The sequence below is a fragment of the Vanessa tameamea genome, chromosome 11 (genome assembly GCF_037043105.1).
Source record: "Vanessa tameamea isolate UH-Manoa-2023 chromosome 11, ilVanTame1 primary haplotype, whole genome shotgun sequence".
Classification (NCBI taxonomy): domain Eukaryota; kingdom Metazoa; phylum Arthropoda; class Insecta; order Lepidoptera; family Nymphalidae; genus Vanessa; species Vanessa tameamea.
The window spans coordinates 819,718-841,148 of record NC_087319.1 but is presented as its reverse complement, the minus strand read 5'-3'; the positions used below and the strand labels follow the sequence as shown (position 1 = coordinate 841,148).

Genomic DNA, 21,431 nt, shown 5'->3' with positions numbered 1-21,431 from the left:
GTCCTATCGTACTTAATGTAAAACTACCACATTTTAAGTTAATGTTAGACAATAGAAACCTTTTTTTTTGTGGAAAAACGTATTACCCTTTTCCACCACATGAAGTGGGGTTTATGTGGGGCTCACTGGTGCCCAGGACACCTAGACCGCGCCTTGTATATCGGAAGACCCACTAAAAAACCAACGGTAGCCTATCCTCTTCGGCGGGCGTCACGGGATCGCTTTCGCATACTACCGTTACGAGACAATAGAAACCTCAGTACAACAGATTCAAGTAAATCTCAATCCCTAACACAGTCCTATTTTATTCCCATGAAGTGGGTTTGTATGTGGGACTCACCAGCACTAAGTATGCCAACACAGCCTAAAAACCAGCGGTACCCTGTTCTTTTTGTTTAACATACTACGGAACTATCGGGTTGCTCGATGGGCAACCTGCCTATCCGACGGAGTAAACAAATACTGTGGTTTTAAATCGGCACGAGATGAACATAACATTCATGATCTTCGACATCAAGGATATCATCTATATGGATTTCCTCACGTAAAAAACCCAGCATCTAGCAGTTTTGGTACAACTAAGTAATTGTTGATTAAAACGTTTCTGTTTTTCACTACTACTAATAAAATAGTGTCTGAGCGGTATTTTTGAAATTTTATTTTATTTTTCAATTAATATGAAAGAATAATTAATATAAGTTAAGAAAATTTTCGATTTGTATAAAACTAAAATTATAATTAAAGTATTTTATTTATTTATATTACAAATAACTTGTAATCATTTTCGAGACAGATCATTTCCACTGAATGTTATCAAAACACTGCTTTATCGACCGTCCCTTTCCCCAACCTGTCAAAACACAAGAAGTGCGCATGTGCGCGAAATTTGACATCTGTAACATCGAAACATGGATTTATACTGTCTAACCCTACACCAAAACTGAAAAGCAATCATTTTCTGTAAGCACAGCTAAGATCTTTAGATGAACTATTCGTGGTGTTGCTCCAGAAATAATACTAATATTCTTGCTTTTCACCAGAATTTTGCAGTGTTCGGTATCTGTTTCTTCGTTGAAACTAAACAGCCGCCATAATTTGGACTAAATAAACGTAATAATAAGTGATTTTTGATATAAATTGACGTTGTGTTGTGAAATATATATTTTGAACCTAACAAGACTGAATGAACATGAAGAATATCAACTAGAAATGTAAACAAAAAATTATAAATAATATCCTTATTATGACATCGCGTTGCGTCTAACCTACGCGTAACAAACTCGTGCTTAAAACTAAGAATGGTTTAGAATTTAAATAAAAATCATATTACGCTACATATCATTACTGTGCCTGTAGGATTAAAGCCCTTTTACATCGTATTTACTTTTAAATATTACGAAAATTCGATAACGTTTTATAATAAATATATTAAAGTCATTTATTATACGAGAAATAAAGTATTATAGAAGTTATTATAAATACAAACGATTACGACGGAGAACAGAAGTATTGGTAAGTTTATTAATTATTTACATAATTTATCTATAAGATACAGTGTAAGTATTATGTCGCTAATCCTTCCAACTGTATTTTGCCGTGATACAGATTAATTATCATGACGATTTGCTTTCATAATAATAAGAGTACTATTAGATCTATTTACACGAAGGTGCGCCCCTCCACGTTGAATTATAATCGGCGTGCAGTAGCATGTGTGGAACGTGCTTACAAGATGTCTTAGTGTGCGTGAGAGTAAAGACAGCAAAAATATATATTAAATTGATTTTATTAAAAGTTATTGAATTAAACGTGGAAGGACGCGCTTTCGTAAGTGAATAGATCCATATTTTATATTGACCAAGTAATCAACACAATTTGAAATACGTAATTATGTACGAGAAACATTAATTTTATGGGTAGGTAACCGATAATAAAATACATTAGCACGTATTTGCCGACACATTTCCATGACAAAGTGATAACTTGAACAAACTGACAGGAAGTCAAACAAACGTTTGTTGGATCAACATAAACGACTTTTTTCCGTGACAGAATTAAATCACTCTTCCAGAAATGGATTAAAACCTTTTTCGTTTTAGTTATGATGTTTTCGGTATCATTATTCTGAAATTTTATTAATAAAAATTATTTATTTATTACTGGTGTTACCTGTTTTTGCCTCTTTTCAATCGTAGGTACTTAATAAACCGGTAAAGAAGTAGATACGTATATAACTTTTAACAATCACCCTATCACGCACTTCCGTCACGGAAACAGCATAATATCATCATGACTTTACATTATAAACATTGATTTAATCGATAGTTTTAATATTATTGTCATTTTAAATATTTGTCCTAACATAATGACGTAATGACTCGTATTTATCGTATGCAATTGTTATTTAAATTAGTGAAACTAAATTACTTTTAAACATTATCGAATAATACAATTTTACCTTGAATATTGTAAGTAATTAAATTATTTATCAGTATTATTCGATATGTACCGAACATTAGGCCGCGTTTTAATGTTTGATCGATCACTTAGAAAGCAAACAAGACCGGCTGTAACGTCAGTTAAGTCCCCAACGAAACTCGGTCGGAATGGAGTAATAGGGCGCGGTTCGCGTGCTCGACAGTAATTCAGTTTTTTGCTCATATTGTTACTGCGATTCGGTAATAAAAAAGTATAGTACAGTACTATACAGTACTGTATAATACAGTACAGTACTATAGCATAGTATACACTTACATTAACTTGTGTTAATTATCTTGCGTTAATTAATGGCAATTATCAATTATTTTAGCAATATATTATTTTGTTTCAAATTCTTCGGAGTACACAATAGAAAACAAAGAAAGAAAACAATGGCCGTGCTCTTTGTGGTTAACACAAACAATGAATCCGTACTGTGACCTTTACACGGCAAAGCCCACCGCGCAAATTTGTCCACAAATCTTTTAATCCGTCTCCTGAAATAAGGCTGTTTGAAAACACTTAACGTAAAGCCTTACATAAATATGTAACCTAAAATGAAAAAAAGGCCCTTTGAATTGTAAATTGTTCAAAAAATAAAAATTTGTGTTAATATTTTAGAGTAAATTATAAATAAACTTTTAAAAGAGTTCAAGAGTCACGATTTTATTTACACTTCACATGACCTCACACGCAAAGGAAGAACTTCTAGGAAATTTGTATCGGCCCACCGAAGAGCGCAGTGTTTAGCCCATGATCACTACATTGTAAAATCAAAAATCAAAATATACTTTATTCAAGTAGGCTTTTATAAGCATTTTTGAATCGTCATTTAACAAACTATATTAAGCGAAGCTAACACCGGTTCGGAATGTAGATTCTACCCAGAAGAACCGACAAGAAACTCAGTAGTTACTCTTTTTCAATATTTAAAAATACAGTCATGTTAGTTAAATACAATTATATATGTATGTTATGTCTCCTGCCTGGAAGTCAACAAGTATTAACTCCTTGCTTTTTTATCATCTGTATAATCTTGTATTGAATAATATCCCTTCTTTAGCAATGTATTTTTTACAAATTATTTGAATTTAAGAAACGGCAAAGTTAAAAATTTCTGCGGAATTTTATTATAGAAACGGATACCTTGTCCCAAGACAAATCGCTTTCCGCTGCCAAACTACCAAATGGATTTTGATGCGGTTTTTTTAATAGATAAGAGTGATTCAAGAAGAAGGCTTATATGTATAATACTTGCATAATATAGTAGAGAAACACCATCATTTTAGAGGTTTAGGTAGAAGTAGATTTGTTTCTCGTCGGTTGATCCTAACGTTGATGCTGACTGTGGTGCTTCAGCATATGAAACTTTTCGTTCCTCATACCCAGTCGCAAGTCCCAGCCTTGGTTTGGTCGCTTCTGCAAAACGGCTCGAATTATCGACGAATAAGCCCTATCCTATTACTTGATCCTTTGGCTTTTGCGTAGAGATGTAGGATCATTTTACATCTTATACCGCATATTTTACGGGGTATGTTGCGGGGAATGGTTTAGATCAATCCTGCCTGCTGAATTTCACCTTTGGACATCTCGTCAAAACTCCAAGTTCCACCCGAACCACCCAGATGTCCGAAAATCTACAACATTTTCTGCCTCGCACTACTCTGTGTGGTTTTTCCGTATCGATACGATTCGGAAAAACCGTCACCACACTTGGGAACCTTCAAAAAAAGAGCCTACAACTTTCTTAAAAACCATCGCATCTGCAAGTCCCCCGGTGTTGTAGATGTCCATGGATAGTGGTAGTCACTTTCTATCAGATGAGCCTCCTGAGCGTTTGCCACCTATAAAATAAAAAAATAAAACTGACCTCCCCATTTGATTATGAGATTAAGGATATATGTGCACTGAGTGTGCACTTGTGCACTGGGTACTCAACCCAGCAATCCGCTTCGGAGTAGCGTGCAAGCTTTAAACATTGTCCTCAAATGATGATAAGTCCTTTATTACACATAGACACGTAGACGGTTCCAGGTTGTTACTTCTCTACGATTATTATAGTCGATTTAAAAAAAGAAGGAGTTTATCAATTCGGTTCTATTCTTTTTTTTTGTCATATATGAATGTATTTGGTTTTTTTTTTTGTTTGCGAACACATTTGCAGTAGTATTTTAGTTTAAAATTTAATATTATTTTTTAATTGTTAATGTAATGTAATATTTAAGTATAGGTGTTGTTTATTGTTTTCATTTACAACAAAAGAGTTAAATTGGCTAAGAGCGGACGCGCGGGCACCGGTCCGAATCGCATCGTGAGCTGACCCAATGCACCGGTTGCGATTTCGAATTCGCTAAATGCAATACCGTAACAGAATTCAACGACCGGACAACTATACTTTTAGTTTTTTGTTAAAATTGCAAACAAAACAGAAATAGCTATTAATTGCATTAGTAACGAAAATTTTATTGTTACTTGATTTAGTAATCAAGTTAAAATGTGGTTCGAATACATCGATATCAAACGAATTTTACAAGTGCAATCATTTTTCAACCGAATTCATTTCGTGCTCGGTTATCCCAATTTGCTGGAATAAGCTCCAAGTGTTCTTTGCAAAAAGATGGCATCCTCTTTAACCCAGAAGTGTATTTTGTAACTTGGAAGACCATTTCTGGTCATTTGTGAAGATGTTAGGAACTAACAATTTTTGGTCATATTTATATTTTATAAAGAAAGTGCATATGATATTTAAGTTATTGCATGTTCGATAATAATTTTCGAAAATTGTTGCTGATTATTGTGTAAGTTATTTTAAGTAACGTTTATTTTCAATTCATTGAAGACTTTTATGTATGCAAAGGGCGTGTATCATTTGAAAAACACAATTTAAGTTATAAATAAAAATATGACCTCCCAATGTGAACTGCCAATCACAATATAAATCAGCGCGTCCGCACCCAGTACAATAGATCAATGTGTGTCGGACGCGATTTCATTTCCTCTATGCGCGCGCGCTGACCCGTGGACCAATTTCCGTTGACGGTGGTTTAGAGATTTTAGCCACCGATTGTATAGCGCTAGCAAGGTACGAATCGTAAGGAAATATGTTATTTAAATATACTTGGTGGTAGGGTCTGTGTAGGTACCACCTACTGATCATATATTCAACCGCCAAGCAGCAATATTTAGTATTGTTGTGTTCTAGTAAAGGGTGGTAGAGCCAGTGCAACTCCAGGCACAAGGGACTGTACAACATTACGTGACATTTTAGCTCCCAAAGTTGTTGGCGCATTGGTGATGTAAGGAATAGTTAATATTTATAACAGCGTTAATGTCTATGGCCGTTGGTGACCAATATGGCCACCCAGCTATATCATAATAAAATAAAAATTCAGAAACTTTCATCGATCCAATCTATTTTTACATATATTATACAGAACGTTATAATAAAATTTGACCTCGAAATATTTTTTATTTACTGAACGTAACGTACTTATTATAATACTAAATCACACGTTATCCGATTAAAAATGTAACTACAATGAAGTTCAAACATTACTTTATATTTTTTTACATTAAATAATTTTTATTATTTTAATTTAAGGGCGAGGTAAGGAAAAGTATAGAGAGTCACGGAAAGCTTATAAATACGTGGTCGATGGTACACGTTTTTTTTTTTAAATGAAATATCTTCATAAATATAATCGCATGTTATTTTCGTTGCGTGGGCGATGCGACAGTCTGAAACGTTTTAATAGTAGTTTTAATATTCGTGTTGCACGCATTTATACCTATTTCGATGAAGAATTGTCAACGCGACAGAATTGGTCTCAACAATACGTACATCAACGTGTCGCTTTCAGCTCCACGCAACTATGATTGTTAATATTTAATTTGCATGTATATGTAGTTAGCGAATGAGTATTATTTATTGTTTCTCAAAGATATTTATTATGAAACGCAAGCAAATAGACGCAAACGCAAGCGTTCCCGGAATTTAATTTTGTATTCGCTTTCGTTGCTTCACTATAGTGTTCCGCTTGCTGCATCTGTCTTTTATTTTATACTCAGAGATTAGTCGTTCGTTATTATACATTGGCAGCGCGATTGGTTTAGTTGCTTGGTGCTCCAGAGTCGGCCCAAAAAGTCAACGTCGTCGGAGTCATAAGTTAGTTTTATGATTTTCAATTGGCCTGACTTGATTGAAATTTATAGTAGTAAGGATGAGGATGTCGGCCTTATGGTTTACAATTTCTCAGAAAGCCGTTGGCCCTACACCTGAATTCTCTTCGGTCGTGTTAGATTGTTCTCCAATCGGATTATGAGAGTTAGGGGATAGGGAGTGCATCTGAGGTTGTTCACCCTTGTACATTGTAATACGAGTAAATCCTGCGCAGTAAGAATTAGTAAAGGTCCCTTCCATCGCGTATTCGTCACCAATCTTGAGAGCGAAGATGTTATGTCCCTTGTGCCTGCAGTTACATTTACTCAATCATCCCTTAAACCAGAACACAATGGTATTGTTTGGCCTAGAATATATCATGAGTGCAATTTACTTACTCAGACGGGCTTGCACAGAGTCCTACCAGCAAGTAAATGGCAAATTGGTATGACATCGCCTATGGCATGAAGATGCCACGCAGTTACTCCCTTACGTTTACGTTCTGATACTCGTAGGTGATGTTATGTAGTCTATAACTCATTGAATGTACTATTTAACGCAACATTTTTTTTTTCAAATCGAACATGGATTCAGTTATACAATGTACTAGCAACCCGGTTTCGCATGACGCAATTTATTAATAAAGAAAATTATATAATATAAATATAAATTATACCCTATCAGGAGTAATGTCGCTTTCTACTCTGAAAACATTATTATAAATGAATAATTAACTGAGTACGTTACCCCCTACATACAAACGAACTTTTATCGATATTTTAGTATAGATGGATTAAGCCAGTTGTATAATTATACTGTATATTTCCATGTATACATGCTGTCACAACAAACACAGATACACACACACACACACACACACACTAATATTTTCTTTCGTTCGTTATTATTTTTTTAATATATTTATTATAGTCTGTGGATAATGCGAAATTCGTAAGCTATGTAAAGAAAATTCGGAACTGAAGTAATAGTTTTATTAATTTATTTCTTTGGCGCTCTTCTCAGAATAAGAAATCATGTTTGCAAGTAACGTATATAAGGGAGATGAGATTAAACGCTAAGTAAGGTTACTTAGGACTAGTTGTTGCTCGCGGCTACGCTTGTGTTTTAGGGGTTTGTCGTCAGTTTTAGGCATAAATAGCTTGTCTTTCTTTGGGAGTTCAATCTTTCTACGTACCAAATTTCATCAAAATGGAGGTTTTGCCTTGGAACAGCATAAAGCAGACAGACAGACAAAGCTACTTCTACATTTGTGATATGAGAATACATTATAATAGTTGGTCAGGGAAATGATTTTATACACATAGATAGGTGCAAAAATATAAGTATTATAATAATTAATTTTCAAATTTGGAACTTCATTTTTTTTCAAGTAATGAAAAAAAAAACAAGTATAAATTATATTTGCTAATGCGTACGAAAAATGTGTCAAATTTGAAATGTTTACAAACGTAATTTCGTTTGTTTATATTTGTGCAACATAGTCATGTATCGGATACAGACTCAATGTAGTGCATTTATTCCATAAGAGCATTTTTATGTGAACATTTTCATGTAAGCAAGCATCACTAGAAATTGTACGTTGTAATTATAGCTAAAATAACTCAAACTGTAGCATGGACATTTTATATACAGCGCCGAGTTGAGATCACACGTTTAAGTAGATTAGCATATTAAAGTATCTTGAACTCGTTAGTTCATTTTTAATTTTTAATTCGTACTCGTGTAGGTATAGTTAATTATTCACGAAGATAAAGAAAAAGTATTGTTGTATGAAATGTTGTATTTCACGCTTACATTTGGGTTCTGTTGAGCTATTCAATACTCAAACTCAAAACTCACTGTTGACTGTAATCGTGAAATGTTAGCTACAGATGGTGGTACGTGACACGTGACTATAGTACAAACATACACACACGTATAAAGTATGTATTTTAAGTTAAACAAACTGCTATTGTATAAGTAAATTTTGTTTTTTTCTGTTTTTTTTATTAAGTGAATTTTTTTTTTATTTTGGATAAGTATATACGTGTACAAAGTAATATATTGTGATTAAAAATGTAACCACAGTATGGAATGGCATTGGCACTAAGGTACGGGTCTTCCTAGTTTAGGGTGCCATTGAATATATGTACAAAAAACTATGTCAATTAAGATTTATTATTATAATAATAGTTATAAAATTCGTAAGTCAGTTTTCAACATTTCATGAGTGAGATTCGGAGTGAGTTTTTGTGTGTCACTGCGGAACACGAATATGATGATTTTAAGTTCAAACTTTAGCCGCAATATACGAGTAGAGATCAAAATAAACTTTATTCAAGTAGGCCTATACAAACAGTTTTAAATCGCCATTTTAAAAGATAAATTAGACTGTAAATCTAAACTGGTACTGAACAAGATACTCTATAGTTACTTTTTTATTTATTTATGTATATTTATATATTTATTTAATGCTCAACGTATGAATACATAAGAGAAATCAAAAATAATAATATTTACAAGTGGCGGTCTTATCTCTACCTTTGGTGATAGAAGCTTATACCGAAACAGGTGAGGGCAGATAAAGGTAGCTCTCTATATGTAGGAGATAATAACTATAATATAGGAATATATATACTAAAATATAATAATAAACTACACACAACTATATCCCAATAAACACATGTAATAATATATATTATATAATTATAGACTATCAATATATATATAAATAAATAATAATAATACAGCATATATATATATAACAGTTACATCGTTTATGTATTAGTATTGAATATGTTGTTTTTAAAATATATTTTTTTATTCATGTATTTTCTATTCTATGTAAGGGCCTTTTGCTTCAAAAGCCTCCTCCAAATGTTGCCAGTTTTCTCTTTCTTCTGCCTCTCTCGTCCAAAGCGCTCCGGCTACATCTGCAATGTCATCACTGCTTTTGAATGATCTGTCTTGTCTTTTCTGTTTGTAAATCGTGGATCAAAATATATGTACTTAATTATAAACTACAACTTTTTTTCATAAATACTATGCGTATATAATACCTAGTATACAAATAAAAATGTATCGTATAATAAAGAATATTAGCTCAACGCTTTTTTATAACTTTGTAACTAATAGTATTTCTTATTTATTAACGTTTATTTTTCTTATATTTATTTTTATATATTGAGCTTTAAATTAATATACCGACAAGAAGAACTGACAAGGAACTCAGTACTATTGTTATTCATTAAGTGAATAAAGAATATTTTAATAGAAAGATTATCGTAACAGTTACGTAAATAAAAGTATTAAATGTATAATGAAGGCTAAGTTATTGAATAAAATAGGCCTCGGAAATAATGTATTGACTAAATTCATGCTAAAATTGATTCATTCAATGTAGAAGCATTTCTTCAGAAGTTATTAGAAGTAAAAACTACCGCCGGTTTGGAAAAGAAAATAATATGTACTGAGAAGAATCGGCGAAAGATACTTAGCAGGATTTTTTCTCAGATTGTTTACAATTTTTTGAAATTGTTAACGAACACAGCATATAACAAAGCTAGCCAGAAAGAGATCGTTTAATTCCGTAGGTGTGATCACTACATTTATAGTATAGTAAATGCAGTGATCACACCTTCGTATACGTTCTATATGTATTGTAGTAATCTTTAGAACAAAACATTCCTTTATACATATTTTTTAAATTGAGCAAAGTAGGCAGTCTAAACGTTTTTTAGGATCTTGTTATAAAGCCTCTTTGTAGTACTGTAAAAGGAATAATGACTGCGGAGTGAAAGTCGCAGGTTCAATCCAGAATTCCTGTCTTATTATTTCCACTCCTATCAGGATACGCTTAAATTTTAATACGTTGCTACTAATCTTTAATGTAAAAAAACTTAATGTTATATTTTCGTTTGATCTTTTTCCTTAAACTTACAAGTCAGTTAAGTCGTAAAAGCTTTGTGCTTAATGTTTAAGTACCAACATCGTGTTAAGCTACGATCGATGGAATAATATATTTCTTTACGAAGTAGTTTATCGTAATACGTACGTAGATTATTTCGAATAAGTTTTTTTTTATTTGTATTTCGAAGTCCAAATACTGTCAAATAGTCACGTTTGCATTGCATTCGTCTCACGATTTATCTTTAGCATAATGTATGACTTGAAATGAACATTTAGTGATGTATTCATTAAGTTCCATTCCCTATTGTGTCTTAAAGAAAAAAAAAATGGTGTAGGTGAAACAATTTGTGCGATATCTTCACTAGTAGTATGTATACTTAAAATATGTAACTTGTAACTACATTTTAAACCTTGTTTGTTGTTAATACTGAGTCATTTTTAGGGTTCCCTACCTTTGGGTATGATGGAACCCTATTACTAAGACTGCTGTCCGTCCGTCCGCCTGTTCATCTGCCAGGCTGTATCTTATGAACTGTTATAGTTAGATACTTGAAATTTTTTCAGATGATGCATTTCTGATAGAGATTTAATGATAAACTCAAAACAGTATAAAATAAATACTTAAGGGGGCTCCCGTACAACAGACATGATTTTTGACCCCGTTTTTAAAAATACTAGTACGGAAGGATTTGTGCGCCAGTTCGACTCGCACTTGGCCGGTTTTTTATTTTCGTTTAATATTTTCAACTTTTATACTTAAATAAAAACCCGATGATTATGATTAGAACATTACAAAACTTCGAAAGGTTCGCTTTCGAAGTTTTTACAAAGAAAATTCCTAAGCGTTTCGTCTTAACTTGTAATAAGGGTAGGTATGCGTGCGGCGGACGGTAGCCCATACAAAAATTCGTTATAGTAATGGTCGTGCTGAGGAAACATCCTTTTATGGCATCAATTACTATATTATGTTGTTTTTATACCGCTGTATTTGCAATTACCGAGGAGTTAGTGTTTTTCCTCGCGCCATATGAAATAATTTACACATAAACTTCCGAGAAGAGATGTTTATTTGTATCGAATAATAGCAATTATAAAAATCTATGAAGAGAAATTCCTGAGGAAAATTTTATCCGTGGAATAATCTGAGGAGGTTGTGATTAGAACTAGCCCAACAGTGGGACATTTATAGACTGTTTATTTTTGTTATATCTTATATACGATTTTTGTCTCATTTTGAAGAGGTTCAGCTTTAGATATGCTGAATATTAAAGAGGATTCTTGACTGTAATTTACTAAATTGTTACGATTTAACAAATAATTCATTTTAGAGAGCGGACAAAAATACTGGCCGAGTAGAGAGCGGAGCTAGGGCAGTATTAAAAAAAAAATTAAATCAAAACTAAACCAGTCATAGGTTTCGAAATTTGTAAAAATCTGTTGAATAGATTCGAAGTTTCGCATGTGACCCACAAGTTAGTTTTTAAAGATCGAATGTCAGACGGTTTTTGAGGCCCTATTATAATAATTGTACGAGGAGTAAGAATTATAAAACTAGTTCAGCCATAACGTATGGATAACTACTACTTTACTCCAATTACTTAAATCGATACTTCTATGTTAGTACAGTTACTAGTTCTAAGTATTGTTACATTTAAAGTTATTCAACATGAACTCTTTAAGTATGGTATAGACGAGTCTAGAATATAATTATTTATTTGTTTAGTTGTGACGAATAACCGACAAATATCAACAAACATCATTTATACTAATGAGCTAAAGGTGTACAGAACCTAGCCTACCCACCGAACACTGTGTACATTTGAAATATTAAAAAGGTGTGTACTATTTTCAATGCGCGTGTGTTTATCCACGCCTATGATGCATTCGTGGTACCAACAAACTCATAAAACATGCATACATATATAATAAGTACGCTCGTATAGAACGGTCGGCGCCACGGCGGCGTGTTGTGGGGCGCGGTTGCTATGACAACAACCCCACCCTTTCACCGCCGGGTGGTGGGGTGCCACCAGCTGACCTGTCGACCTACGACGACTAACTGTCAATGCTGTAGGGTTTGGCCAGGTCTAAGCTCTTTTCTTTTTGTAACCTAAATTGTAAGCCTTATGAAAGGTTTAAATGGGACAGGCAAAATTATGTGAAGGTTATCTGTCGGAATGTAAATGTTTGAAAATGTTTTTTTATTCTCGGAGAGAAGAGCACCTGTTTAAGTATAAAGCATTTTGCATGATGGGTAGTCTAATGTTACGTAATGGATTATAATGTATAAAGTACCTTCTGATATAAAACTAAGCTGAGTAAAACAAAAACTCTATATTTTATTCTCCGTGGAACATTATATAGAGAGCTTCGCGAAAAATTTGCTAATAGAAATTGCCTCTGTTAAATTTGTTTACAAAGGCTTTGGGGGCGAATAACTTTTAATTAATTTTATTTGGATGCGGCGTAGGCCTCGTGCCCGCATTTAACTAGTGTTTCGCGTTTTGTTTCAAATTCTCTAGCTAATAGGGTTAGCCGCTGTGGTTCGCTTGATAATACGTACACTTAGCTGGTTATTGTAATATCTTAGCACTTTCGACTGACCTGAAAATAGTCCAGGAAGTACCGCGATTTATGTGTCTTAATTATTATCTAGTTCCTAGCCTAGCTCGATGGTTTGACGTTATAATAGTAGACAGTGCTTTTGTAGAGATAAAATACACAGAGAGACAGAGTTCATTCTATAATATTTATAAATATGGATCTTTAATTGTGATGCTCTTTTATTTATTTAAACAAAAACGTGATTTGATGTCCTATATATTGATCTATGATGGTGTTTTAGAAGTACGATATAAACAAAGATTCATTTATAAAACAAGTATATAAAAAGTGTACATTATTTTTTTTTTTATAAAATTACCATTATTGTATTCGATGACGAATCAACATGTTTCTGTATACATGCAACGTATTTTTTTAATTTTATGTATCAAATTATGTAATTAATATTTTTAAATATTGTAAGAAATATTTATGCAGTTATATCGAAATTAATAAAACTTTACCTGTAGCACACAAACCGGCACCCTAAATTTTAACGTAGGGGTGAATTAAGAAAAAGTACATGACCTTCCTCGGGACTAAAACTATTTCCACACTAAATCTCATCGAAATCTGTTCAGTGGTTTAGGCGTGAAGAGATAACAAAAAGACTTACTTTCGCATTTATAATATTGAGATAGATTATACTCGTATATCTATACATATAATAAAATTGGAGTGTCTGTTTGTAATATTAAAATAACATGTACACACGGTACATATACCTAAATAACATTTTTTTACAATTTTTGTCTGTCTGTCTGTTTGTTCCGGCTAATCTCTGGAACGGCCGATTTTGACGGGACTTTCAATGGCAGATAGCTGATGTAATAAGGAGTAGCTTAGGCTACTTTTATTTTAGAATTATATGTAAAATAATAATAAAGTCACGCTTTTTATTACATTCAAACGCGCACGAAGTCGCGGGCACAGCTAGTATTTAATAAATAGTTATTTGGTTAATGTATCCGATTTCATAAAAATAAGTGTAATCGATTTCCGAACGTTATTCGTATTGCTTTGGAATGCTTCGGAATTAAGACAATATTTTCCCGCGTAGATTCAAAATGTAATGGCTTTCAACGATTTTATGTAAATTTTTCGTCAATTTGATTTTATTCCGACCTCAAAATGACCAAATAATAATAATAGATTCCGTCTACTGGTGTATTTAGTAATATTAAACGTACTATATGTATTTATTATAATTAAACAGAGGGTAACGATAACACAACAAATTAATTGTTAGAGTGAAAGGTTGGATATAAATCTAATCTAAAAAGTAAATACATTTGATTATGTTTGAAGCCAACGGACTCGTGTGTAATTAGTCTGTGTTACTCGTAACTGTAATTATTAAATAATTGTTGTGCCTACGTCAGATATATATTCTATACATTCATTTTCTATGATTATAGGTATATTTAAAATAGTTTACGTGTTTCTGAGTTTGAATATGATATTAAAAAGAGGAGCTTGATTTTTAAAAGGCAGATAAAGTGGCACACTTTTGAGATATTAACAAAAATAAGCGTGGTCTCGCACTACCGCGAATTTTTCATACCTTAACATGTTATTCGTTTTTGCCACCAGTTTGATGGTAAGTGGTCGCCATCGATGAAAGACATTGGCGCCGTGAGAAACATATACCTTTAAATATGGATGCGCCACGATACTTGGGAACTAAGATGTTATGTGTCCTGTGCCTGTATATAAATATATTTAAGAAATTGACCCTTATTTACGTCGTATTGTTCTGTATTAGATATTATATGGTTATATGTATAATAGCTGTATGCTATTTTATTGTATTGTTATACTAGCAAGTCATTCAAAAACAGACTTTATATCGTGTGTACTTAGGTTATTTTTAATTGTGCTGTTTTAGTTCTATACAACATATTTTCTTATATGATTTCTAGTAAAACTTGTGCGTCTTTCTAATCGCCGATCAACTATTAAATGTAAGGAGATTTCGTTCGTCTGTACAGACTTAAAATTCAACATAATCGACTCCAAAGATTATCACCTTTTAACTTTTGCTCAATGTCTAATTTATAATATATATTATTTGTATTAAATGTCGTGTGAACCCACAACAACATTATTCATAGTGATAAATTTATATGTACTTAAATATACTACAATACATTTAAAAATAATTGTTTTTTACTTCTAAAATAATGCGTCAATTTTAAATAATATCGTGGTGTTCATTATATTTTTTGTCGCATTCATCTACGTCACATCCCTCAGTTAAAAGTCTAGTTAAGTTCTACACGCCCTTACCGCTATGAAAACCATCATCTTTAGATCCTCGCTATTATAAGGCCGACAAATATATATATAGAAATCTTTCGTGTCTACGAGCAGGTAAATGTGAATGAAAGGAAATATATAAAAAAAAATGACGGATCTTTTAAAACGCACAAGTTTTATTCGTGGCAGAATCGTTTTAATTCATATTATTTGAATACGAACTAAACATTACATGTAGATATGTTTTCGCTGTAAGATATTTTAGTAAATAGTATTTTATAAATCGATGTTATAAATAATTATCTAAGCAAACATTTTAGACATACGTAAAATAGATGCGACACTTTAAACACAATTCTCAAGTTGCTCGTCGATTTTTATACAAAATATAAATATTGCGAATAGTTGAAATATAGTTACTAAGTTTCTTGCCAGTAGAGATCGCTTCGCGGTAGAACATTCCGGTGGTAGCTTTGAATCCAATTTAATCCTGTAACAAGACTTTTCAAAATCTTATAAGAGCCTACTTCAATAAAAAGTATTTTGATTTACATAATAATATTCCTTTTACGAATGCAATTGAAGCACCTGTAATCCATATTAATAAACGAGATATTTGTAGTGTACTCTAACTCAAGAACATACTAATCTACTAAACAAATATATGTATATAAAACATATAACAGAAGATGCAGCGCCTTTCGAAGAAGGTTTTAATATAAGGTTTAAGCACAAGTATAATATTTTGAATTTTTTATTATTATTGTTAGTTAGTTAAGTCTGGCATACAAACTATGATAGGAAATCCTAACAGAAAGAAATACTATGAAGCCAGATAACGTTTTTTTTTTTAAATTCTAACATAACATCCTGTCATCCTATTAGAGTTGTTTATAACTCAAGCAGAAGCCTAAACACCGAATTTAATTTTACTTACTTTAAAAAATTAAGAACCTCTATACAAAGTTTTACTCTTTTAGATGATGTATTTTCAAAACAGCTTTAACATGTAAATTAATCCACAGAATCCTCAATATCGATTTCCATATTTCTTACACCAGAAATTATATATTCCCATACAAAATTTCGTCCCCTATTTAACTCCCTTAGGAGATGAATTTTAGAAAATTATTTAGGAGCGGAATAGTTAATACATTTTATCTTATCTATCTACGCTTTTTATAAACTCGCGTTTGAGTGTGCCTCTTACAATTTGGCAGTCGATTTTATTCTGGTATTCCGAATTCCAGACTAGTTACTTGGCGGTACCACCGACTAAGACATTCTAGACTCAGATATTATACCGCCAAGCAGCTAAATTTTGTACAGTCGTGTTCCCAATATTTATATAAAAAAATCATGCGTTCAAGGACTATTGCATACGCTACAGGTTTTGTTATAACCCATACGAAGCGAGATACTTGTTATTTTACACCAATGAGCTTAGAACAAAAATACAGCTAAGATGTACAATTTTCATAGTAATTTAAAATTCACCATCACAAATGTCCAAGACAATCTGTTTACTGTAGGAATCTGTTTGTATGGGACTGGGGTCTATAAATGTGGTATTTGTTTTAATTCAAATATGTTATAATTACCAACGTCAAGATGTCAAAATATTATTATTAATAGTTAAACACGCGGGAGGATTAACGTTTACTAAGTACTAGCGTTGTTTTGATTATAAACAAGAAGATTAATTGACGATCACTTGTTTATAAATGGTGACCCGACAGATCTAGGTTACAACAATAACTATTTACATTAGTATACAATTTTATAATAAATATATATCTTAATAATTATATTAAGTAGAACTGTGAATTGAACGCAATAAAATGCTTTTATATATTATAATATTTGAAATGTTAAAATATTTTTTTAGAATAAATAGAAATAGTTTGCTTTAAACGCTCAGCTTCAAATAAAAAGGATGCTTAATTAATTAGTGAAATTGCGATGGGACTATTTAGGAAATATAGAAAGCGCAAGACAAAAATAATTATCAAAATCTGTTTATCAACAAAAAAAATGATAGATTGAGACGGAGTCTAGGTGATGCAGGGAAGCTAGGAAGGCTATAGTGTTACTGGTACCGGCCATTAATAAAATTGTAATAATAAACATTACGACTAAAAGTTTCCTTTTAAAAATTCAATATTAAAACAATCAGTTGAAACAAATTTTGTTCATTTGAATTCTAATTTTAAAATGTTGAGTGTTGAGACAGTCGTTCTAGTAATCGTCGAGTTGAATCAATATTGAATGTGTGTTGAATTGTGAATAGAGCGGTTGATTCAATTTGTAGGGGGAAGCGATGCTAATAACACGTCCTCCGCAGGAAGTTTATTTGCTCTCTGGTCGTGAGTTTTTTGGGTAAACTTACACATCACTACAATGTCGTCATAGTTGCAAAAATATATTACAGACCGCGCCCTTCCATTTTAAACTACATTTTTTTTCATTTCATTTAATGTTGGTAGGTGGAATGGCTAATGGGCCACCTCATGATGATAAGTACATTGGAACTATAAGATATATTAACCATCCCTTACATCTCCGATGTGTTTATTATGTCGAGCCTGCAGTTACAATGGCTCACTCACCCTTTTTTTTTAAAAAAAAGAATACTACCAATGCTCCAAATTTATTAAGAAATTACTAATATTCCTATTTACCCCTCCTTTTAATCTTATCACTTGTGTTAGGAGTGGGGACGACAATAGCCCAAGGGGTCAGGATCGATCCTGCGACTTTTTACAGCGCTCGTAAACCATTGCGCTATTGACGCTTCAGACCCTTTAAACAGGAACGCAACAATACTAAGTGGACCTGTTTAGTGGTAGAATATATGATGTGGTAGTGGTACCTAACCAGAGGAACTTCTGCAAAACCCTAGTAAATATTTACCAAATAAATTATTCGTAATATTATCCAGTGGTTAGGACACGTACATACTCGTATTACCAAAGATTGGGTTCTGACCCGTGCAAGCACTGAATTTAAATGTGCTTGAGATGTTTTTAAAATTAACCTCTTACTCGGTAGTGAAGAACAACACGTGCCGCATTGAGGAGGAATAGTAGAACATTTCCTAAAACGAAGAGTCCAGTAGGGACATTGCTATATTTAACTGTGTCAATATTATTGAAGTAAATTTTTCGTCTTCTTAACTTTGATCAGTAAATAACTCAACGTAGCAACAACGCCTAAAAAATTGCGAAAACTGGTTTTTTATCTTTATCATTTTAATTAACCTAATTAGCCTTTTTTTCGTAGTTTGATTCAAAACTTAGATGATTTGAAATTTTGTAAATTTATGGTCATTCCGACCCATGCTTGCAGTGCCTTTAGCAATACGGAAAGAAATTGGGAGCTCAGTAGAATCGTGGGTACAGCACGATCAATTGATCGACTTCCACAAATTGGTACGACAGATTGAATATAAAATTGAATAGTAGGCCCTTTAAATCACTGAACCGCCGCTTACAAAATTTGACAATAAAGTAGACCTGGGTAGGCCTGGCCTGTGTTACTTGGTCATGTAAATTAAAGATTTCTAATCAAAATATACCTTACCTTATTCAAGTATGCTCTTAGGAGCACTTGTCTTGAATCGTCATTTGACAAGGTTACATTAAATTTGAAGCCCCAACATTTGCTCTCTTCTGACATACGAAATCTACGTGACATATTATTTTAGCATTTGAAGCATATGGAGACTACTGTCTAATATATTTAAATAGAGGCAATTTGGATGTTTTCTGGGATTGTGTTGTCAAAACCAAGTACATTACTCCACAAAAGAGTTGACTCATTGCAGTCGAATAGGAATAAAATTTATTTTAAAGCTGTGATAAGATTGCCTCCTGGTTAAAACAGTTGAGTTTAAAATGAAAGATATTCAAATCCGGGAAAGCCACACAAAATTTTCATGGGCCTTATTTACGTGTGTAATTTATCTTTTCTTCGTGGCATGTTAGGAAGCCTTCATGTGTCCAACCAAGGTAAGCAAGGGCACCAACCCTTTTCCTAAAAAAAAAACAGACTCCAACAGACACTAGACTCAGCGGCATTTAAACCCTGATACATATATACATTTAAGGTAATATATTTAACAGAAGGTTATTTCATATGGAATACAAGTATCATTTTGACGATTTTAAAAGAGTACGTTACAAATTGTATCCTCTTATCCTGCATTGCGGCTTGTTTTTTGACATTTATCATACGCGGCCCGAGCGGCCGTAACCCTAATAGGCTTTTTGGAACATTACCAGGTTACCTATATTGTAGCCGGCAAGCTACACCAGTTGGTTTAAAAGAAAATTTATGGCGAACGTGCTTTTTGCTTTGAATAGTTTAACAAAAGTCATTTTTTCGTGTTACAACAGTTATGTATAATTGTATAAGTCGAATTATAATAGAAGGATGTACTTTAACAACGTATAGTATCGTATCTAATAGATATGTTTGAGATCTGTTTGTAATTATTTGTTAATTCAAGACTGTGAAAATATAAATCGCAGGTTTCTATTAAAAACTCGAAGTATCTTTAGACGTAGTTATATAAATATTTCTTTTAAAAAATACAAAAACATTAATAAAATTCTTTCGAGAAAAGCGCAAAGTTTTGTTTTTTCTCGCAGTCTTGTTAAGTCAGAGCATTTTTCTCTTTAGTAGATAATGTACGAAGAATTTAATAAATGCATTGTTTTTGTATACACTCTTTGCGTTAAATAATATTTTGTTAAATTGAAACAACATTCATCTTTTAACATATTAAAAACTTTATAGAACTTTCAAAAGTCGAAAAATAAACATACTCAATTGTTTCCTATGTTCTCAATAAACACGATTTGATATAAAAACTTTTTGGAAAAAAATAACAATAAATATTACCAAACATCTATTCATAGAAATGTTTGAATTAGGAACTATTTCTATTTCTCAACGGTGTCCGACTGGCTAACATAAATTTCATGGCAGTAACTTTAAAAGCTGTGAAGGCCAATTCGCAACGAATGAAATCACGGCCCGCTAAAGGCTAAAGTATATTTCACCCTTTTGACGACACATTATGTATATTTGCAGCGAGTAACGACACGGGCACGGCTCACAATTTCCATTAAGGCACGCCGAAACAGGAACAGCTCGAAGTTTCACCGTTTATATCCAGATTTGAACTTTAAACCGAAGTAAATTAAGAACGAGAGTACCCTGAGACGATTCCGACCATTTGTGTTAAAATCATTGGCCCCGTACCGCGCCCCGTGTAACACATATCGTATTAGCAAAGGACGGTATCTTACTGCAATTAGCCTCAGTTTTTTAGGAGTGCCGCTTATGTGGGCATCGTTTATTTCAATGCGATGGGAAACAAAACGACTATGAATGGTAAATCTCTTATAAAACATTTTTATAGAATTTTGTTTGAAATGAAAACACTTAACGGGTCGTTATTCTTGGCGCCTTTCATATTCGCATAGCTTACTCATATTAAACATTTCGGTTTTTAACTATTCACTAAAGTTATTTTTTTAAATTAATTAATTAATTGAAAAGTGTTTTTTTTCAACGAAATAAATAAAAAAAAACTTGCTTATATTCTTGTTTATGCAACATATACGCGGAAGCAACGCTAGTGACAGTCGTTAACAGTTTTGATTTTGCTGGTTAAAATTGTATATATATGGCAATGTTCTGACTGAGTCATTATTCCATGACTCATGACTTTCCATTTCAATCCACACAAATGACAAATGAATTCAGAGTGTCTTTATTTTTAACACACCAAGAGGACGCATTAATTGCTACATTTAATTAAAGTATCTTCAGGCGATACTGCGACGCATAGTAGGTACTGTTGTTTAGTTGTAGTAGTATTTTTACCTGATCTATCGTGTACTTTAGAGCATAAGTACATATATTACAAAAGGAACAAAATAGGGCACTCAATACAATAACTGAATAACAATTGTTTTGCACACATCGAATGCAAGGCAAGAATTATGGCCAG

At 32.6% G+C, this 21,431-nt stretch overlaps 1 protein-coding gene across 1 annotated transcript in view; it reads left to right on the top strand.

The window, feature by feature from the left end:
* The first annotated feature begins 899 nt into the window (after positions 1-899).
* Cpo (couch potato) overlaps positions 900-21,431 on the top strand; it is a 225,288-nt gene continuing 204,756 nt past the window's right edge. The window contains exon 1 of the mRNA XM_064216215.1: positions 900-1,512. The gene's annotated coding sequence lies outside the window, so the exon portion shown is untranslated. The remainder of the gene's footprint in view (positions 1,513-21,431) is intronic.